General features: G+C 35.4%; 1 long non-coding RNA gene across 3 annotated transcripts in view; it reads left to right on the top strand.

Moving 5' to 3' along the window:
* Window positions 1-23,573, top strand: part of LOC144244773 (uncharacterized) — a 64,906-nt gene that overhangs the window by 23,567 nt on the left and 17,766 nt on the right. The window contains exons 3-4 of one of the 3 annotated variants that reach the window (XR_013339063.1): window positions 7,315-7,420; window positions 12,207-12,259. The exons of 1 other annotated variant lie outside the window; for it this stretch is intronic. This is a non-coding gene — a long non-coding RNA (uncharacterized LOC144244773). Of the gene's footprint in view, window positions 1-7,314; window positions 7,421-12,206; window positions 12,260-23,573 lie in introns of those variants that run through there. One more of the 3 variants, XR_013339064.1, reaches the window with a different exon arrangement.

Genomic DNA, 23,573 nt, shown 5'->3' with positions numbered 1-23,573 from the left:
TTTTTTTATTTTTTTTAAATATTTTTTTATTTATTTCTAGGAGAGAGAGAGACAGCGTGAGCAGGGGAGGGTCAGAAAGAGAGAGAAATACAGACTCTGAAACAGGCTCCAGGCTCCAAGTTGGCAGTCAGCACAGAGCCCGACGCGAGGCTCGAACCCACGAACCGCGAGATCATGACCTAAGCGAAAGTCAGACGCTTAACCGACTAAGCCACCCAGGCGCCCCTACTGTGTCATTTTATATGAGAAGGAGAGGAGAGGAGAGAGAGAGAGAGAGAGCGAGAGAGCGAGAGCGAGTGAGCACCATGGAAAAGAAAACGTTCTAAAAGTTGTCAAGTTTACAAAGTTAGAAAGTAGTAAATCTGGGACTTGAACTTAATGAAATCTGTTCCAGAGCCTATGCTTTAAGTGACTATAGTCATTATGTTGTACCTCCTGTCTGTAAATTAAATTTTCAAGAAGTTTTGGTAGATAGCTAATAGTGCAATGCTATAATACTAATGAATAAACACCAAAGAAAGGACCATGATTAGAATACATACACACACACACACACACACACACACACACACACGCACGCACGCGCAATCTCCTAAAACTAGCCAATGAGGTAAGTAAAGACACCAGATATATTATTGAAACGAAGAATTTCAAAGATTTGGCTCCTATCCCAGAATTACAGCTATGCAGTATGTTACTGGTGGAGGAAATTGGGTGAAGGATATATGGATTGTCTCTGTATTGTTTTTTCACAACAGTATGCAAACCTGTAATTATATGCTAAAGAGAGATAAACAGATAAACCCTACCCCCACCAATAATTTAAGTTCATTCAGTATTTGACCATCGTATTTCAGATATCTGCTGCATTTTTGTTCTCTAAAAAATGAACATTGCTGGGGCGCCTGGGTGGCTCGGTCGGTTAAGCGTCCGACCTCCGTTCAGGTCATGATTTCACGGTTCGTGGGTTCGAGCCCCGCGTCGGCCTCTGTGCTGACCGCCCGCTCAGAGCCTGGAGCCTGCTTCGGATTCTGTATCTCCCTCTGTCTCTGACCTCCCCTGCTCATGCAGTCTCTCTCTCTCTCTCAGAAATAAATAAAACATTAATTTTTTTTTAAAAAAATGAACATTGCTCTATTTGGTGCCAACTTTTCTTTTCTCACAAATGTCTTTATGAGTTGGTGTGCATAGTAAAATTATCATAACCATGTGAGGTGAATGAAATCATTTCTATCTTTGGTCGAAAATCAATTATATCTTCCTGTTGAATGGACCTTAAGCTTTATTTACTTTCATTCTAAAATAATTCTGAAATTAAGCCAAGTTTTGATGAGGTGTACTCTAAAGTAATTAGATATTACACTGAAATTCATTCATCACAAAAGTTTTATAAAGTTTACATTACCAATATTCTTAGAAAATGTGAATTAAGTAATTCCTACTCTTAAAACATTGACAATGTTGTTTGTGCTATGTTGTGTTATTTTAAGGGGTGATTCTAATGCTGGATACTGGGGAATGTCATAGTTTTGTATTATTTTGTGAATGACTGATTCAGTCTGAGGACATTAGTGTGCTTTGAAGGCAAATGATAACACTAATTTCAAATTCAAATGGGAAATCATATGTCCGAAATATGTTTACTATTTTTTCGTTTTATTTGGGATCAGGTCTATCAAAGTATTTGAAATTCATTTAACTCTGAATGAAATAAAGAAATTAGGTTTAAAAAATAAATTTTAAAATGCTACATGATTATAGGTTAGATCAAAAGTCATAAGCCATTTTATTTATTTTTTTTTTGTTTCAAAGATACTCTGTAATTGGTATTGCAATACTTTTACTGTGAATTGGAAGGTAGAAGGCATCTTTCTGTGTTATCATCATGTGCGTATGTATGAAAATCAACTGTGACTTTTCAGTAATATCTCATGTAGCAAGTTTGAACAGGGTTTTATATATGATGAGTTCTGTAATCATTTGCATAGTTATATTTAAAATATGAAAGTAATAAATAGCATATAATAAATCATTATATTTTCTTAAAGACTGGGTAAAACATTTTTCCCAGGTATGAAAATGATCTTGAGTTGTAATGAAACTACATTTTTCTCTTGCTCACATACTTATATCGTGGTCCCTAAACTACAGAATTTCTATTACATGAATCAATTTTAAGATATCTGAAGAAATTTTGCAAAAAATACAAAGCAAATAAATGATTACGCAATTGGCAGTTATTAATCACATTCAGTGGGCCTGTGCAAAAAACATATAGGTAGCTTACGTAATTTGAGAAGGCAGCTCACTTCCCTCAAATAGCTTCCCTTTCAGCAAATTTTAGTCCCTTGTATCTATTTGAAAGCAGAATTTTTATCTTTTTTAAATTGGGTGCTTTTCTAGCAAGATACATTTTGCCACTATACTGCAAATACCAGAGCATTAGCATACATTAGACAAGTAAGGGCCCTTTTTGGAAAAGCGAGGGCCCTCAGTTATGGTAGGAAGACAGAGAGGTTCAAAGTTAACCCTTAGGACTCTTATGTGCCAGGCATTGGCTGAGTGCCAGAGCAATGTACCAGAGACAAGATAGGTCCTATTCATTAATCTGCTTAAACATGATGGTCTGCTATTAAACAAATTCATAAAAAGAAAAGAAAAGAAAAACAAAGAAACAAAGCCATAGAAGAATATGTAGAATTTAAGGCAGAATTAAAGTAAATTTACAAATTAGCTTCTCTGATTCCTGTGAATTTTAAAATTAATTCTCACCAAAATAGTGAACGGCAACTGTAATTGCAATTTTAGGTAATTAATTTCAGGTAGAGAAAGACCAATCACACTTGACAGGAAGTGGCTATTTAGTTACCCAAAGTAAATTATTTAAATCATTATATTCACACAAAGCCCATGAAGTAAAATAAACATGAGCATATTGTTCTGATCAATATAGAAAGAGGCAAATTGACAACTTTTCTCATGTATTTGAGCAAATATTACCAACCTTTGAGTAGACAACATGATGTAAGAAGGGGTTGGGTTTTATTTCAGTCTGTGCTAGATAAATTTTGCCTGTAAACATAATGCTTTGTTAATAATGTGGCGCTGAAATTCTGCTGTTTCCATAATAGATTCTAAATGGGTAATTAAAACAATACCAAATAGATTCTAAATGGGTAATTAAAACAATACCAAAAAACACATCTTTTTAAAGTCCAAATCTCTAAGTGAAAGTGAAATCTAAACTAAGTGTTTCAGATTACCCTGAGGTAAATTATTGTAGGGACAAACATTTTCTAGTTGGAAGACTCTGATTTAATCACTTGCAAGTGTTAAAGACACCCTTAAAGAAGACTAAAGAGAAGTCACAAAGAGTCAAAGGATAATTCATCCTACCCCATTTCTCAGCTATTGTGATTTTTCTCGACTAATAGAGACACATGCACAGCAGAAAGTTTCAATCTCATACTTGACTTGGTAAGGCTGAAAAGATGTTCCCTTTATCTGTGTGTAGTAACATCTGAAATCCCAGAAGCTCTTGTGAGCTTCCATACCACTCCTCCGTGGGAATAATAGCTTATCATAGTCTTTTGGAAATTTGAGTTGATAAATCACTTAGATACATTCTACAACTAGCAGTTAAAGCATTGGATTCTTGGGTTTTATCCTATGGCACATGATCAGCACTCAAAAGTGAGTCTTCTAATAGATATATGCTTTTCACCTGAATTCCTTAAATGTTTTATTGTGGGATAAAGCACATGGAAAAGCACATAGAATATAACTCTACAGGGGCGCCTGGGTGCCTTAGTCGGTTAAGCGTCCGACTTTCGCTTAGGTCATGATCTCGCGGTTCGTGGGTTCGAGCCCCGCGTCGGGCTCTGTGCTGACTGCCAGCTCAGAGCCTGGAGCCTGTTTCAGTCTGTGACTCCCTCTCTCTCTGACCCTCCCCTGCTCACGCTGTCTGTCTCTCTCTCTCCTAGAAATACATAAAAAAACATTTTTTTTAAAAAAAGTATATAACTCTACAATTTAGCCAACACATTGTAAAGCATATGCCCATATAAGTACCCTTGGGTCAGAAGCTTACCTTTACGTGTCTTGTCAATTACAACTCACCTTTCCTCTTCTTAGATAACTACTATGACGGATATATTTTTAACATGTAGTTCATCTTCTAAGAATAATTCCTTCCTTCCTTCCTTCCTTCCTTCCTTCCTTCCTTCCCTTTTTCCTTCTTTTCTCTATATGGATAGAACATGATAGCCAAACTTAATTTGATTAGTGAGAATTGTAAAACCAGGTAATGTTCACTATTACAGTGATTTGACCTAAAATTTAACAATATTGGACTATGTAGAAAATAACTATAAAAATAAATATATGACATTGATCTAATCTCAAAATACCATGATTACTTTATGAATTTAGAAATATAATTCCTTCAGGAACACTTAAAATTAGGGGAAATGTATATCATTTATTTTATTTTTCTCCATTATTTTTCTAGTGATGATGTTTTTATAACTCTTTTTAAAAATTTTTTTAATGTTTATTTATTTTTGAGAGAGACAGAGACAGAGCATGAGTGGGGGAGGGGCAGAGAGAGATGGAGACACAGAATCCGATGCAGGCTCCAGGCTCTGAGCTGTCAGCACAGAGCCCCATGCTAAGCTCGAACTCACAGACTTTGAGATCGTGATCTGAGCCGAAGTCGGATGCCCAACCGACTGAGCCATCCAGGAGCCCCTGTAACTCTTTTTTAAATATTTATTTATTTATTTATTTATTTATTTATTTATTTATTTATTTATTTTTGAGAGAGAAAGAGACAGAGTGTGAGTGGCAAAGGGACAGAGACAGAGGGAGACACTTCTGAAGCAGGCTCCAAGCCTGAGCTGTCAGCACAGAGCCTGACTCAGGGCTCAAACTGAGGAACTGCAAGATCATGACCTAAGCTGAAGTCAGACATTAAACCAACTGAGCCACCCAGAATTCCCTCTAGCGATAATGTTTAAACGTTATTTGTATTATGTCTTCAACCATAAATATACCAAATTAATATAATTAATTGTCTCTAGTTTTCTTATTAGAGAGTTAAATTGACAAACAGAAAAAAACAATTTGAAAGCAGGCTTCAAAGCACTATTCACCGTGTTTCTCCAGATTTTGTGTAATTAACAATTGCTGAGTTTGAAAATTTCCTTACACATTTCTTCTAAAGACAGAGTTGGCCAACGTGTTTGAGATAGATATGAAGATGGTCTCTTTCCATATAACTCTACCCTGCTGAGTGAAATGTGAGCAAAAAGAACATTCATCTTTTCTTTCTGGTCAAAAGTTTTAAGTTGCTTAGACTGTTCTTTTTGTGTCTATTTGAGCCATGGGAGAGTGAAAGAGACATTAAACAATTTAGAATCTACACTTGAATTAAAGTTAAGGATTTTTCTTATGGCTGTGAAGCCATACTCTCATAAACTAAAAACTATACCTTTTCTTGTGTGTATTTTTATTTATTTATTTATTTATTTAGAAAGAGAGCAGGGGTGGGACAGAGAGAGAGGGAGAGAGAGAAACCCAAGCATGCTCCACCCTGTCAACACAGACACTGACTTGGAGCTCGATCTCACAAACTATGAGATTATAACCTGAGCTGGAATCAAGAGTCAGATGCTTAATCAACTAAGCCACACAGGTGCCCCAAGAGCTATACCTTTTCTTTAATTTTATTAAATATATGATAACAGTTAAGATTAAGAAGGAAAAATACACTAACTGAATTTTGTCTCAAAGAAAACCCAAAACAAAGAAAATAACTTCTGAATTCAAACCAAAGTCCATTTTGTAACTATACAGAATTTTCCAAATCACACATTTGGCAAAATAAAATGCAAAATTCAGTATATGGTAGACTCATTTCCAAATAGTCTGATACTTCCAAAGTATCAGAAACTGAATTTTATAGAATTTTTAAATATTCCAAACATTCAGGTATAATATTCAGAGACATATATCTTAGATCAACTTAGACATTAAATTTACAATCTTACCTTATCTTACAAATAAAATTAAGCATAATAAACTTTATAAATATTAGCACATAAAGTTTTCCCTAATTTATTTATACATTTAATCCTTTTTTTGATATATCCAGGTACTTGTAAGTTTATAAAACATATACTATTATGTAGAATTTTATGAGATTAAGACATATAGGATTTATAGGATTATAAAATTATAAAACAAAGGAAACTGTAATCATTCCCCCCCAACCCCCCAAAAAAGCCAATTTTTCATTAAGGGCACATTTTGCCATTCAGAAGAAACTAAATACTCTATTTCTTTGCATATTTATTCTCTTGGAACATGAATATTGTCCTGTGAAAGGATAAATAATTTTTAACTCAACTTATTTGAATAGATATGTTTGAATTTCATATAGCAAAACACTTCATTATTATTCTTTAAATCTATAAATCAGTGTCTGTATTTTATAGTCTGCTGAGAAAATAACTTTCAGAATTCAGTTAAAACTTCCACTAAATTTTGAGACTCTCCAATAAAATCTTCCCAAGAAGATTAGAGAGACAGAGAGAGAGAGGGAGAGAGAGAGAGGAGGTATGTCAGAAAATAGAGACATGTAAATGTAGATTTGTCAACTACTGCAAACCTCCTTTCTGGAAAAGACACTGACAGGAGAAGGATTAATTTGTACATTGTGTCTTATAATGAAAAATAGAAGAATTAATTAATAAGAATCCTGTATCATGTCTAAATGAAATTTAAATTAGTTTTGACATTGTGCTTTGAACACTTTTCATTGAAGATATCAAAAATCTTTTTTTTGTGAAACATTCTGGTGTCACTTCTTTGATATCCTTCTGAAACATGTTTTTTTACATAGAATTTACTTGGAGTGTTTTGTTTTACAATTTTTTAAAATTTTTATCTATTTGTACCTGTTCAATGTATCAGTTGTGAATGTTGAAAGTAACAAATAACTATATCCCAAACTTTATCAACATATGGCTTTAGAGAAGCTATGTGCTACCAGATGGGAAATTGCATGTTACAGACATGGTAATTAGGCCTTAACGTTCTGATAAGGCAGACATTTCCTATAAGCAAAATTAGTCATTGGCAGTCTCTTAAATAAGCCATAGAGGGCATTTGGGGCCATCTACGAACAAGTCTTTCCCACCTGGTTTTTCTGCCAGGAATAGAACAGATCACAACTTGGATGAGCCCCCCTACGAAGTACCTTGTGTTTAGAAGGCATGTGAAAAATAATTTCCACTGTGTCTTTATATACAGGAATCACACTCCAGAGAGTGAGAATGTCACATGACAGAGATTGAAGGGAGTTAGATGAACCAAGGCAAAGCAATGTTAAGACTTCCCATCTCCTTTCCATTCCGTGGTATGTGCTCATTGAATAAAATAATTCACCAATCACTTTAAGTGCATTTCTATTACCATGAAGAATTACTTTACAATTGTCTTCTTCCTTTTCTCCCTTTCTTGCTTCTATCCTTTCTTTTTTTTCCTAAGTTTTTTTGTTTGTTGGTACACATTTTAAAAATATGTAAATTAAGTTTGTAACTTATCTGGTGTTAAACTAAGCTTTTTTTTTTTTTTTAATCTATAGCATATACAAACCAACTTTTAATTAACTCTTCTTTTTATCTCTTCTACCTGGTACTTAACTCAGTGTTGAATTCCTACAACTTTGCCATGTGGTAAAATAGATTCCCATTATCTAAAAGCTGCTTTCTAGAGCAACAAATTAATTTTTCTTCAATCAGCAGTAAACTTCAATTTTAATGAACTAAAAAAGAACACATGGTTTATGTATCCATATTTTCCCTCAGTACCACTTCCTTTCCAACCAACATACCCCACAATGGGCAAGGTGGCAGCTGGGATATAAACATTAGGGGATGCAAAGAACGGTGAGAGACAATTAAAAACATTAGCTGCACAGACCATATCTTTAGGCAGTTCTGTGATGATTTCACAGAAGCTGCCTTATTGTTTCTCTCTCTCCACTAATTCCACCACAAACTTGTTTCAGCACATTTTGAAGCCTATGAACTGACAGGAGATGTTAAGACACAGGAGATACTCACTTTTCAAGTTTTTGAGGCAAAAAGTTCAAAATGTGTTTGGTTGATTTTTCTAGTGACAGCAACCAGAAAAGATGATCAAAATAGGTATTTTGGCATTTTATGGACAATTACTCAGGTTCTTAAGACTCTTGTGAAAACTCCAATTTTCATTAGCTCAGTACCTTTCAGGTCTGAGAAAGTAATTTCAGAGTACATACGTGGGCCATCATGTCTACTTTGAAATGGGTTGGGATAAATTTGTCCATGCCAGAATGTGGAGGAAGGGCAAATCATAATGCAATGAGGTCCAGGTATGTTATCATTCTATGCCTGTGGAGAATATTCTTATGTCAATAATTTCAAGTTAGACTGCACACTTGCCCTACACCTCCCCCAACAGATGTTTTAATGTGCATATATGATCAAAAAACTATGAGATTTTCTTTTAGTTTTGTTATTATGTCAATCTCTTGATCTTGTATCTGCTTAGTTGCCTCTTTCTCCTTCAGTAGAAGCCATCTAATTTATCCACATTCAGAATTTATTGCCTCCTTTCTATCTTTTATCTTTTTGTCAGCTCCACTTACTTTTTGACTTGCAAAGTTATTCATTTTTTTTTCAACTCATTCCACATTGTTCTTCAAGGGCTCAATGCCACATGCTAGAATTTTCATTTGATGGGAGCAGCTTTCTTCACACAATATATGTGGTGCTTCTGGTATTTGATGGAGAAAATGCATGAAACCTCTAGGTGTTTCTCACAGAAATAAGTCAAAAGCTGATTGTAATTCTCAAACATAGTATATATGTCCTCTTGGTCCCTCTGTTCTGGATAGTACCTTGGCGATTTAAGTCAGATTCCTGAACTGAGATTTGCTCCTGAAGTCTTTGTCTGGACAGAAAAATGGAAGACAGGGCATGGAAAGATATTATATACCTCCTTCCAGGAAATAATGATGCAGGAGTGACAGAAGTGGTACTCACAGTTGATGGTCACTGGCTTCTTCAAGTAATCCAGCCAGACGGGGCAGCTGGACACCAGTTGGAGGTGTGCCAGCACTGTCATAAATGCCACTAAGCCATGAACAAAAGTATTGTGTGAGGTGATACCCTCTTCATGAAGGCCTGCCTCTCTGGAGCTCCAGATACAGTGAGAAGAGTACATCCCTCAAACCTCAAAGAGTGACTAGCTTCAGGCTTCACTTGCCTGGCGTGCTGGTGGCAGGCACTCCAAGTCCTCTAAGTTCTGGAGGTAGCTGCCAAGAAGGATCCACAGCTTGCTAGTCTGTTAGTTATCACTCATCCAAAGTCAAGTTCAGGGACTTTCTTCTTCTAGAAAGTAGCTCAAGTCCAAGCAAATGAGGAATAATGTCTTTACAAGGTGGACATGTAGATAATATAACACCTTCACCAATGACTAACTGATGACCTGAGGCAAGTGGCTCAGAGACAGAGGCCTGAGACTGTGAAGGAGCCTCTGAGCAGCATGGAGCACAGGACGCAGAACCCAGCACGCTCCTGGATACCCAAATCCTGCATCAAAGGTGCACACATGTCCCCTGAGGTGAGTAGTATTTCCCCAGAAGTGGCCACTGTAGTCTTTTGAAGATCATCATAAGCACACCCATGCATTCGCAATCTAATAGAAGCCAACTGTGCCATGTAGAACTGAAAATGAACTCAACCACGACCTACAGAGGGAAGCCATCATCCCTTGCTTTCACCCTGGAGCCACTTCAGTCTCTTTCTAAAAATAAACCAAATTAACTGAATTAAACGTTGCATGTCAATACTCTACACCAGTGACTTTCCAAATGTGGTCATTGGTCCAGCAACAATTTCTGGGGTCACATCCCAAACCTTTTGAGTCAGAAATTCTGGCAGCAGAACTCAGCAATCTGTAGTTTTGCAATCCTTCCAGCTGTTTCTGATGCACCTAAATTTTGACAGTCATTGTTCCTAAGAAAACCTTGCAATGGCTTCCTCAGAGATAAGGCCACAGTTCTTGTGATGGTCAGAGACCTAACAGTCTTTCTCCTCCAATACCTTTCTCCTGCTTCTTAGCGCCTTCAGATACATTGGTGCCAGGCTGTTACTTGAATAGATTCGATTTTCTAACATCTCTTTACATTGTATTTATCTTTCTTTTGCCTAATATCTTCTTCTAGTGATCTATGTGCTTCCTCCTTCTTTACTGGACTGTCACTCTTCCAGAAAGGTCTTTTGATCCCTTGCCTAAATTTACATCTTCCCACTGAGACCCTGAACACTAAAACTTATTCCTCACATTATTGCTTATTAGTGATTTTCTCTTGTACGTCTCCCCATTTACCCCCTTTTACAAATTTATAGTAATCGGAAAGAGATATATGTCCATTTATTTACTCTTTCTCTCTTTTTTTTTTAAATTTTTAATATTTTTTATTTATTTCTAAGAGAAAGAGAGGCAGCATGAGTAGGGGAGGGTCAGAGAGAGAGGGAGACACAGAATCTGAAATAGGTCCCAGGCCCTGAGCTAGCTGTCAGCACAGAGCGTGATACGGGCTCTAACCCACGAACCGGGAGATCATGACCTGAGCTGAAGTCGGAAGCTTAACTGACTGAGCCACCCAGGTGCCCCTATTTACTCTTTCTCAATTTGAATTAAAATTATTTCATAGCTCAAAGTTTGCAAGTGCAATATTGGCACTCTAGTATATTCAGTGATTCTGGCATACATGCCATCTTCCTTTCCCGTTTTTTGTTGCTGTTGTATTCCTTTTCTTATGTCTTATCAAAGAAATTTCACAGCAAAGCTTCTCTTTAATAAGTAATTTTCCCCAAAGATCTTTTTCCTTTCAAATTTAATTTCTGTGATAAATGAAGGGAAGAATGAATGAAAGAATGGATGGTCAGTTGCATTTGGGACAATAATATTGTCTTTGCAAATATTAAATCAAATAAAAGTAGCAGTGGAACATGTCAGATAGCCATAGGAAGTATATTGTTTCAAAAAATTTAGGTGGTAAATATTTTAATAGTAAGTCTAGAGAATAAGAAAGCCCTTTATTTGTTAAAAATTTTAAACATAGATTTTCATTTTTTTTCATTTATTAAGAAAATGCTTTGGGTTACAAAAAATTTTAACTGTAAATGATTTTCTTTAATTGAAATATTAAATGGGAAAAAAAGAACAGGTGTTTTCTATAGCTCTGAAGTTCTGAAGTTTCAGTTATATAACAAGGATTGAAATAAATACCATATTAAAAATGTATGAGTTTTACTTATTTATCAGAATTACTTGGTACCTTTTCTTTTATAACATATATATATGTTTATATATACAACTATATATATATAGTTCATATTATAGTCTCTAGGTCACATTTTAGTCACTATTACCAGTTTGCTTTTTTTTTTCTATTACCTCTGTATATCTGTCTGCAATTCTCTACTTAAAGTGAACCTTGCTGTTTTATCAACTCTGTATATATCTGGGTATATCTAAAGAAAAAAAAGATGAACTCAAAATATGGAATTTGGTAATTTCCTCCCCATACCCTGAATTTTGCTCAGAATGCTTCACTTAAAATCCAAACAATCATAATTTTTCCCATGTGGCTAATTCTCTTATAACTGCAAAATATTCATCCCTAAGAATTTCATTCAACAGGCAACAGTTTTTACAGAAAGACATCTAACTGTTCTCATATTCCATCTATTTGTCAGAAATGTATTTGTGTCTGTGAACCACCTAATCTCTTTTACTGCTTGAATAATTATGTGTTAAACTTTCCCTTAAATAATTAGGTGCTAAACTTATGTATTTATGACTCAGACTTTCTGACAACAGAATTTTTATCAACAATGAAAAAAATGACAGATGATATATCTAATTTTAAATACATACACTGAATTCTTACTACAATTAATAGACATAATAAATACGCTGACTATAACTTCTTTGTCTGAGCAATGTTTAACATTTGGTGTACATTTTGTGTTTGTTTAGAGCTAAGTTTTAAAATCTAATCAGATTGCTGATTCTGAAAATAGAATTATTATACTACCTATAGTTGTAGTTGTTAGATCTAAATAATTCATTACACATTTTTTCAGGACTTTTGTATGTAGTGACTTTGGAAAAATCATGATCGAGGATTGCATGAAAGAGAATACAATGAAGAGATAGAAACTAAAATGACTAACTGAGGGCACGCATGAACCACTGAATGAGGTCAGCTATCAACTTCTGAGGGACAATGACCAATATATGAGTGTGATAAACATAATTGAATATACAAAATTTAGAGAGGAAAGAGTGTATACAGGACATTTTAATTTTAGTGTTCAAAAAAGGCTCTGTGAAGAGTGACATGTGGAACAATAAAGGGATAAGTGCATATGACACTGTATGACTCCAATGCCATGAAAGGTCAGTCAGATTTCTGAGGAGATATTTAAGACAGAGAAAGGAGTCTATGCAAAGGGCCTATGCTGGGAAGGATTCTAATTATACATGACACTGATTTTTTTTTTTTGAGCATGAGGAGATGAATAATTTATTTTAACTTCTTTTCTTATGCTTTTCTTTTTGTCATTTTTTTTTGACATTGATTTAAAGACTTATTTATTTTATTCTTACCTAACAACAAACATTTGAGGATATTATTTTTGTGTGTGAGCACAGACTTAACTAGTTCGCATGCTTTTGTTAATTCGGTGATTTCAAAACATTGCTTCTCATCTATTAATCGGAGATAATGGCATGCATCTTCTAAGATTGTGGTAAGGATTAAGTGAGTTAATGTATTTAAAGGGCTAAGAAGAGGGACAGAAATATAGTAATTGCTCAACATGTGTTAGCCATTCCTCTCTTTTTATCTTTCTCATTATTATTAATCAGTGTATTTGTGCTTTATTTGCACATATTTTTACATTACTTGATTTTTTCTAATGCATTTTATTGACTTAGATTATGTTCTCATATTTATATTTCATGATTTATGAAATCTAGATAGCATTTTTACACCACTATAATATGTAAAAATATTAAAACAAATATTTCTTTCTACCTGCACTTCACTCATTCTATATTTCTTGTTATTACCTCCACCATCCATTTTAACTGTATACGTGTTTATAAAAATTGTATTCTGTAAGCCATTTATCATTCTCTCTATAGTTGAATGCTTTCTTGTTTTTATTACTGTATATAAAAATTATTGCTAAACTTAGTTACTCAGTGCAGCAAATATTTGCCATCTCTGCTCTGGGCACCAGAATTCCAAGTGTCGTTTAGCTGAGTGAGTCTTGCCTCTCGTTTATGCTCTTCGTGAGGTGACATTCAAGCTGTTGATGGGTGTAGACTCATCTCAGAGCAGGGTTCACTTCCTCAGGTTGTTGGACTGAGGCCCTTAGGTTCTCATGGACTCAGCACCTTCTCATACAGACGTCTCCTCAGGGCAGCTCATATTCTAAGAGCTGATTACTTCAGAACAAGCAAAGGAGAGAGAGGACCCAAGATGAAGGCCACTGTCCTTTGACAACTTAACCTAGGAGTTGATTTCTGTCCTATTCTATTTCTTAGAAGGAAGTTACTAGGTCCAGCCCACATTCAATGGAAGGAATTACACAAGGAATGTTTACCTGGAGGCAAGGACCGCTGTGAGACTTCTTACAGGCTGCATGCTACAAGTAGATTCAGTGCTCATCTTTAGCCTAATCTTTTATATCCACAACTTCACATTATTTATATGGACTTATCTTGTATTTGTTCCAGTTTCCCACCACTTCATAGATTCTCTTATCTTAAAACTTGTGATTTGAGTCTTATATTTTAGAATTTGTGCTTTATTATTTATATTTTGCCTCCTCTCCCCCAAATAAAGGATCAGAGATCTCACGGTTCTGGAAACTTTGCCTATTTTGAGATGCTTGTCTGTTGCTTTTATTTAACCAACTATTATCCAAGTGTAAAATTATCTTCTTCCATGAGAACTCTGGAAATGTTATGTCATTGCTTTATGGAGCTTTGTGCTGAGGAAAATACTACCTCAATTCAGCCTCATTTCTTCATTGGAGATGATTTTCTTTATAGATACAGACCACTTATATGCTAAAGAAGTAGGAACGCAACAATGATGTGTGACAGCTAAAAATTTCAAGTTACTTAGTGTATCTCCTACCAGTTCTTCACAAATCAGTTGTGGCTTTTACCCTGAGAACATATTAGTGATATCTAATATGGACTGAGTGATTATTAACAGATAGACATTACCATAAAAATTCTTTGTGACAGATACTATTTTGCCCCAATTTTATAATTTGGATAAGAGGTTTGAAATTGCTTATGCAGGTATCTTGAGCTAGATGTGCTTCAATATCCAAAATATTTTGTAGAGGTGATATGATCGACCTACTGTATTTTTGTCATAATTCCAGGAGTATCTGCAGAAGTGTGTCTAATTGGACACAATGATATTAAAATATCTGCAGTAAAACATTTGGATATGCATAGTAATAGAAGTTAATACAGATTCTATATGTCTTCATGGTAATCAGATTACATTTTACCACCAAATAAGTTTCACAAAACCTACAAAAATTTTCAGTTGTCAGAGCTTTTGAATTTTGGAATTGTAGATGAGGGGATGCTGACAGTTGAATTTATAGAGATGTTATGCCCAAAGGGTACCAGTTGGCAAGTGGTTTCCTAAAATTTCAAGATATGTGACAAAACTCTAAGATAACATTCTTTTTTTTTCTTTCATAGTTTATTGTCGGGTTGGTTTCCATTAACACCCAGTTGCTCATCCCAACAAGTGCCCTCCTCCATGCCCATCACCCCCCTTCTCCTCTCGCCCACCCANAACCCACGAACGGTGAGATCATGTCCTGAGCTGAAGTCGGACGCTTAACCGACTGAGCCACCCAGGTGCCGCCAGGAAGTGTTCTTTAAATGGTGTTTCTTGGTCTCTCTTGTTGAGACTTTGGTTATTTTCTTTCACTATTTGTAGTGGTATTTGTGACTCTCCACCGTGTATACTTTGGCTTGTTAGTTGAGGTAGCCCTGGAAAAGAAAACAGACAGACAAACACAGGGAACAAAGGCACGCAAACACACAGACAAATCCAACAAACAAGTAAACCAAAAGAGAAAAAGAAAAAGATGAGAAAGGAAAAGAAAGTCAAAGGACAGTCTAAAAGTATAAAACCAGAATTCTCAGCTACAAATAAAGAGCAGAGTGTATGCAGTGCTGATGGGAGAGCATATACAAAGAGAGAAGTGTCAGGGTGGGGAGAAAGTGAAATTAGACAATGACCAGGCAGAGAAACTAAGAGGCTTAATTCAGAGAGAGAAAGAGGAGAATATGGTAGGAGGCAAGGAGAAAGAATGGAAGATAATGTTACTCAGAGAACATATGTAGTCTGAATATTCTAGAGAGAGAGAGATAGAAAGGTATCAGTTTAGGTGTAGAATATACATCTAGAGAATGGATTAAATGTGACTGTTTAAGCAAAGCAGTGACCACAGTGCCCAGTCCAGTGGAAGGGAGGGATATGGATGAGACAAGGGAANCAGGTGAAAAAAAAAAAAAAAAAAAAGCAGCTCTCCAGCATGGATGGGTGTGGTTTGGTATTGTCAGGTCTTGCCTGGACTGCAGTCCCAAGGGCAGCTCTCTGAGGTCCGCCTTGGTGGTTGTGGGGAGAAAAATGGCAGCGCCCCAGACCCTTCTGGAACCAAGTGGTGCAAATCACTCTTTGGGGTCCAATCTCCCTGAGCTGCGGGCATAGCCAAAGTGGGCTGTGTTCTACGTCCCAAGCCCCGCCTCATTTCCAGATCTTAGTTCTCATGCTTTATTGATACTGCCTGAAATGTAATTCCACAGGCTGGGCAGCCTCCCAGCAGGGGATGGAGCTAGGAGAACAGTGGAGCAGTTTCAGTCTCTGATGCCCTGCAGTTAGAGATGGGATGATAGAATCCCTTTCTGTCCCGGGTTGAGGTTTTTCTCTTCTCCAGGGACAGTTCTATGAGCAGTTTCAGCCTCTCTTTCTCTTCCCTTTGTCTCTCCGCAGCACTCGGTGAAGGGGGCTCCTTCCCTTCCGTGTCTCAGGGTTCCAGTCTGTTTTTATCTTCCCCAGTTTGCAATCATGCAACCATGAGACTGTCTTCTTAGTGGACTCTGTCTCTTTTCCTACCAAACTCTTGCAAGTCAGTGTCCTATGGCTTTGGGCCGTCTTTGTTTGAGAGATGCTGGCCAGCAAAATGTATGGAGCTCCCTACTTCTCTGCCATCTTGCCTCCTCCTCCTCTCCTTATATTTTTAAAAGAAACATTTATTGACCCTTGAATACATTGATAAGACTCCCTGATTATCATTAAATGGTCAGAACAGAATATTTGATTTCACAGGTTTTAGTCAAAAGTCCCTCTAGGTATGGGCATAATTCCTCTAAAATCAGAGCCCAAATAGGTTTTCAGCCTATGTGGCCTTAACTTTTGGAAGTTAGTCCATTCCCGTTATATTTTATGTCTAGATTTTCCTTCCTTCTCTCCTTTCTTCCTGCTGCCCTCCCTGCCTTCCTTCTTTCCTCCCTTCTTCCTTTCTTTCTTAACACCTTTCTTCCTATGTTCTTCCTTCCTTTCTTTCTCCACTGGGTGTCAAAATTGCTTTTTCCATCCTCCACTGTTGAGGCTCACTGTAGGCCGGATGGGTCCAGACATTAGGCACAGGGCAATGTGGCATGCCTTGAGTCTTCAGATCTTCTGTGCTATCTGGTTGAAGCACATGGCTGCTGCAGGCTTATTTGAAGTGGGGCTCAGGATCGGGCCATTCTAGATGGATACCATGGCTGTTGCCTATGGGCCTCTTGTGGTCAGGTTGGGGGGTGGCCCCCTCTGCAGCCACAGCAACCTCTGACCTCTGTGCTTTGGCCTTTCCAGACTAGAGTAAGATAACATTCTTAAATGCTACACATCACTGCCCTGAAGATGACTCTTAGTTTGGGGATTCTTCTTCCTTTTAAGATTCCTGCCACCTGAGGTCACATATTAATTCTGATGCTAAAATGTTCAATTGCTAACCCTTTTGAAGTATAGTTTTTTTTTTCCATTTGGCAAATGTGAATAATAACTCTTATTGCAGAAGACTTTCATGACATTAAATATGATAATCCATAAAAGTTACTTGAATTTCTGTTATAAGGCTAGTGTTTACTAACAAATACTTCTCATACTGTGAATTTAAATTCTCTATATTTTTATAATAAATAGAGGTTGCTAGTATAGCTAGAATTCTTCTCTTTTATTGTATTTGTGCTTAAAAGAGGGAACAAATTTAGGGGTGCCTAAGTGACTCAGTCAGTTGAGTGTCTGATTTCAGCCAGGTCATGATCTCATGGTTCTCAGGTTTGAGCCCCATATTGGGCTCTGCGCTGACAGCTCAGAGCCTGGAGCCTGCTTCAGATTCTGTGTCTTCCTCTCTCTCTGCCTGCTTCCCCACTTGTGCTCTGCTTCTCTCTGTCTCTCTCTCTCTCTCTCTGTCTCTCTCTCTGTCTCTCAAAACTTAAAAAAAGAGCATTTAAAATTTTTAAAAAGGAACAGATTTAGTGTGTTATATAAAAAAGGTTTTCTATGAACACTGTATAGCTAAAGGGTTAAAATGTAGATACATAGATATAGAATCTCTCTCTTTTTATGTATGTATAAAAGAGATGAATCTTGAAGCTTTAAAACAGCCAGCAAAATAACCAGACAATCAATACAAAATGTTGCATTACTAAAAGGAATCCAGGGAAACATACAACATATGATACATATTACTGGACAAGAATAATAAGTCTTCCTGGCATGGGGTAGACACTTTCATGCGACTGATTAAACTGGCAGTTTTGAGTTCCAATCTGTGGGAAGATGTCCATTATCTTGCTAATAGTTGAAAATTAATTCCACACTGGAGCTCACTCCTAGTATTCTAGTATCCTAGAATATTCCTTATCAATGTGAGTTCAGGGACCACTTTGCCCGGCTGCATGGAGTGAAACTAATTAAAAAAATAAGTCAACACTTTCTACATTTACAATATCTCGAATCAATAAGCTAGTAGCTAGGCTATGAAATCTTGTGTAGACATATTCATTGAATCTGGATATTGGCAGTTTTGTATAATTAGCCATACATCCACAGCTCTGACCATCCCCAAACTGTTGATTAATGATTTCTTCTTAAATGCTGCAATTGAAAATATATGTTCTCTGGATAAATAAGACTAGGGCAACCTCTTTGCTGCTGGGCCATCTCTGTATGGAGAGATCTTTAAGGGACAGTTTGTACACTACGTGATTTGTTTTTGAGGTGGGGAATGAAGGTACAGTGAAAGATGCAAAGCTTATGTTTTTCATTTACCCCTGACCCCCAGGCCAGGATCACTGCCATTGCAAACAATAACTTCAGCTTGACAAAGAAGAATTAGCTTTTGCAGTCCAAACAGAAAATTATTTTATTTTGAGCTATTTGATGGTTTGTGGCTACACACACACACACACACACACACACACACACACTTTACACAATATTTTTACTAAGTGCTAGCTCTGGGCTCTGCTCTTTGCTTCCTCTGCTTTAAAGTAGAACAACTTGTATTGAAGAATATTTGTGATGACTGCAGTGGAACTACCACACTCCATTATCTTGCTATATTCAACCAAGTCTTGTAAAGCTTTTATTTCAGGAGGCAAATGGTCTGAATCCCAAGATACACTTAAACCAGATGCTTCATTACTACCAACTTCATTCCTTGCCAACTTCCTGGCTAAGATAAAACCAACTACAATGACTTCTATTACCAATGGATTCAGCTAACATACTGCATTAAAACAAGTCATGTACTATTTCCAATTCCTCGTTAGTTTTAATAATATTAAGGATTTGGCACCTGGGTGACTCAGTCGCCAAAGCATCTGAGCTCTAGCATCCAGCTCTTGATTTCAGCTCAGGTCATGATCTCATAGTTTGTGGGTTCGAGCCCCATATCAGGCTCCACGCTGACTGTAGAGTCTTCTTGGGATTCACACTCGCTCTTTCTCTGTGTCCCTCCCTACTGGCACACACACTCTCTCTCTCAAAATAAATAAGTAACCTTCTTAAAAATAAAATGTGTGTAAATAAATAAATATGATGGGGAAACTAGTTTTAAACTAGCTCTAAAATTAGAACATTATTTTGCAATAATCTTTATATTCTTGTTTTATCTCTTTTCCTTAAATTCAAATACATTTAAAATATGAGAAAATGATTTGAGCACTATATATCTGTCACTGAAAATTATGTTGACATTTTGTCACTTCTGATATGAGGTTTAATAGAATACATACATTTTACTGACCTTGCTCTATGAATTATGACCTTCTCTATTCAACTATGACCTTTCTCACTCTTTTTCCACTTTCCTTGAGAAGATTACTTTTTGAAATCCTCTTTTAAAAAAGTATGGTTCTATAGTTTAACTACCCACATACAAATATATCACAGCATCATTTATAGACACAAATTTTGAAAATAACCTAGATGACTATCTGTATGGCAATGGATATCCAAAATGTAAAATATATGCACACAATAATTATAATAATACATTTCAATTATTAACACATAACTATATTTATTAATACATAAAACATAAATTTTATAGTGATGATATTAATGATAAATAATTATGATTATAGTTTCTCCTATAAAGATGATATAGTAGTATAATATATAGTATAGCATAATTATAGTGTAACATGTAAGATAATTATATGGTAATATAAAGTTAATATGATTTTAGATAGTTAACAATTATCTAGCACAATATTAATGTTGATATTATTATTGTTTTGCTATTGTGTTAATAAATGTTTATGTATATTAAAATGTACATCTCATTTTAAATGTTCACAGTAAAGAAATCTTTGCCCTCTTAAGAATTCTTGCTTGCCAGATATGCTGATAATGCTGTCAGCATTATCAAACTTCGATTAAAGATTTTTTCAAAACAAAAACGGTTCCTGTAATGTCCTCAGAAAGTATTCTTCAGAACGACTATTAACTAAAACTGCAGCACTATGTTGCTAACAAAAGAAGTACAATTAGAAAATGCTGACTGTAATACAACTATGCCATAGGGCACAAACAAATTTTGTTTTCTTTCTCCGGTAATGTAAATTATGCTGACAGGGAAGGTTGGTAGCAACTTTTGTCGACTGAATTTATTTTTTGCTTAGCAAAGCTAGAAGTCATGTAATAATGTCCATCTGGCTGACCTGAGGGTTAAAGTTTAGGTATATCTTGCTAAATAAGTTGTCTTCTGCTCAATGCCACCTATAGATTTTACAATTCTCCGGGTTCACGTGGAAAATCTCAAAGAAGAGTGATATAAATATTAAAGAAAACATTTTCAACAAAATTTCTGTTATTTATTGTGCATTTCCCAGTTAATTAAAGGAGAAAATTTATAAGACCCATGATGTCAAATTTTAATTAAATAGAAAACGAACACATTCATATTCACGAGCCTAGGGAAATCTTGAATATTTGTAATCGATGAATTCCTACACCACAGAGAAAATCATGGTGATATACATAGAAAAATAGTTGAGTTGACTGCAGATTTCCAAATAAACGTCCTTTAAATCTTTGCAAATGAAAGGCTTGTGTTCTCTGTATCAATAATCAGCTATGATTTTTTTATAATGCCCTGGTAAAATTATATCATTATGATTTATTTATATAAAAAATGCCATTGGATATTCAGTTTTGCAGCCTGCTACCCATTTTCCTTTAATATCCTCTTTAAAGAAGACTTCACTGGGCTGTTAATTGTGCAGGATTGTCTTTATTTGGGCTAAGATTGGAACTTGACCAAGGTGGCCAAAATCTAAATTGCAGGCAGACTTTGTCTATGCATCGTAATTTTTATTGCCTGGTCTAATCTGTTTCTTATGTTCTTCTGTCTTTCATGAATATAATCTAGAAGAATGGATGAAAGGAATTTTCCATTTGAAAGCAGAACAATGAAAATTACTTGAGCTACAGCAAAGGACCATTAGTGTAGATGCTGCAAGCTTTGGGCCTTCCAATTGTGTTTTCCTTTGACATATATTGAATTTTAGGGTAGGCTGTATAATTTTCTATATCCTTATAATATTTATTCTTGAAAGCCAGTATATAAAATCAGTCCCTTCAACAACTAACATCACCTATTAAACACCACTTTTGTTTTTATTGTTAGGAAAAAATGAATTTCACACAATATATCATAAATGGGGGAAAAATATGATCCAAGTGTAGGTCTACCCTTTGCACAAAAGAGAGGAGGCTGAAAAGTTGGTATATCATGTTGTGTTCTCTACTGGATATTTTTCCTTCATTTTTTCCCTGTAGGAAAACTTGACATCCTGTCATAAATCCATGCTAAAATGTTTGGCCTCAAAATAGTCTCCTATGTTGGAATATTAAATAGAAAATATTAAATATCAAATTTCCCATGTCAAACATGTGCCTGAAGAGAAATTTTGTGTTCAAATTTTAGCTCAAAATTCTTTAAGCTACTTTGGATTCAACATGTGAAAGCTTTAAGCACAAACTACAGAATTGCACTTTATATTAGAATACCTACTCTAAAAATAACTCCAGGTATTAAATTATAAGCTTACATAGGAAAAAATAAATGGAAATGGAAATAATATATATATTTCATAATGAAAATGAATACAAGGAAACAAGTGAGATTTTGAAATAAAAATTTCTTAGATCATGTTTCCCCTTAAGGAATTCTCATTGCTTTTATGAACATAAATCCCAAATTCAAGGGTTATTTAGTTTGCTGTCTCATTAATAATTATTAAGCCATGCAGCAACAAGTGTCTGTATTATGTAGAAAAATAAAGAAAAATACTTGGAAAAACTGTATCACAGCATAACACATTGTGATAATCATTTCTAAATGCCTACCAATCTCCTTCCTTCTTTAGGAGGAATCTGGGTATTTTACTTGGGCATTATATAACCCAGAATAAAGCACATAATTAATTATTAATATTCCTTTCAGCTGTATCTGACCAGGTAACTAATACTGGCCAATGATATGTAAGCTTAAATGTTTGATGGGATTTCAATAATGTCTCATTAAAAATGGGAAGGTGTTCCTTTCTGCCTTTCCTCCCTTGCCTGTTGAGTTAATTTAAGAAAACCGCCTGCATCAGAAAATAGATAATAGAAAGAGCTCAAGTTAATGCTAAAAATTTGAGGCCATAAACACCATTCCTAGAAGCCTAGATCAAGAATTAAGTTTTGTATAAAGAGTAAATGTCTATCATGTTTAAGCCATTGTAGTTTCATAGTTGCTAGAAGCAGAATGCAATTCTTAATTGGCAGAAAATTGGGGACCTAGCAGTTGGGTTCTAAAAGTAACAGAATGTTAAAGCTGATTCGTTCTGGTGAAGGAGACAGATACACATGTATTGAAAACCGAGAATTTGCAGGTTGAAAGCCTAGTAAGCCTTCTAATGTGGTGGTAAAGTTTCAGTTACAAAGTAAATAAGTCACAAGGATATGGAACATAGCATAAGGAATATAGTCAATAATACTGTAATAACCTTGTATAGTGTCAGATGTTAACTACACCTGTCATGGTGAACATTCTGTAATACATATAAGTGTCAAATCACTATGTTGTGCACATGAAACTGACATAATATTGTATGTCAACTGTAATTCAATTAGAGGAAAATTAGTTAAACTCTTACCTGTTTATTCTTGTAAATCAGATAAGTTACTGGCTGGAGTAATAGCATTAAAAATTATAATGATATATTTCAACTAGTAGTGCTTAGTTGTTACTTATTGATTTTTTAAAAAATTTATGTGTCTTTCTTCCTCCTGGACTCTCACATGGGCATAGGGTGCATTAACCTTCTTGCTTATTTTCTAAAAACCTTGTGAGAGATAACAAAGTACTTCATTAGTAAGGGAACTGCTCTCAGTTTGTGGCTTACAATCCAGACTGACTCTGAGTCCCCAAATTTGGAATCTTGCAGTGCTGAGAAAGCCAAATGCTTCTGCACTTAAAATAAATTAGTTAAAAATGGTGACTGTGAAATGGCAGACAAAGAAGTAATTAAGATTGTTTCCAACTATATGAAATCAAGGAATCATCTGAAAAAGTCAGTTAAAGATATAATCTATAGTAGGTTGATTACAGGTGATATATGCTAGATACAGCAAACATAAAAACCATTATTATGTATTTATGAAATAGTTTTAGCAGATAATCATGATTGTTACTTAAATCCATCATTTCATTTTGGAGTGCAAAATGGTTATATTTGAATTTTGTCATTCTTTCTATATTTAATGCCTATAATTCTTCTATAAAGATAAATGACTCAACTACTTGGTTATCCTGAGTGCACTCAGTAGAGGAAAAATAGAATAAATGATTTTA

Source organism: Crocuta crocuta, unplaced genomic scaffold, assembly GCF_008692635.1.
Source record: "Crocuta crocuta isolate KB4526 unplaced genomic scaffold, BGI_CrCroc_1.0 scaffold188, whole genome shotgun sequence".
Taxonomy (NCBI): Eukaryota; Metazoa; Chordata; class Mammalia; order Carnivora; family Hyaenidae; genus Crocuta; species Crocuta crocuta.
Note: the sequence above shows the minus strand (reverse complement) of the source record. Positions and strands in the feature narration are given on the sequence as shown.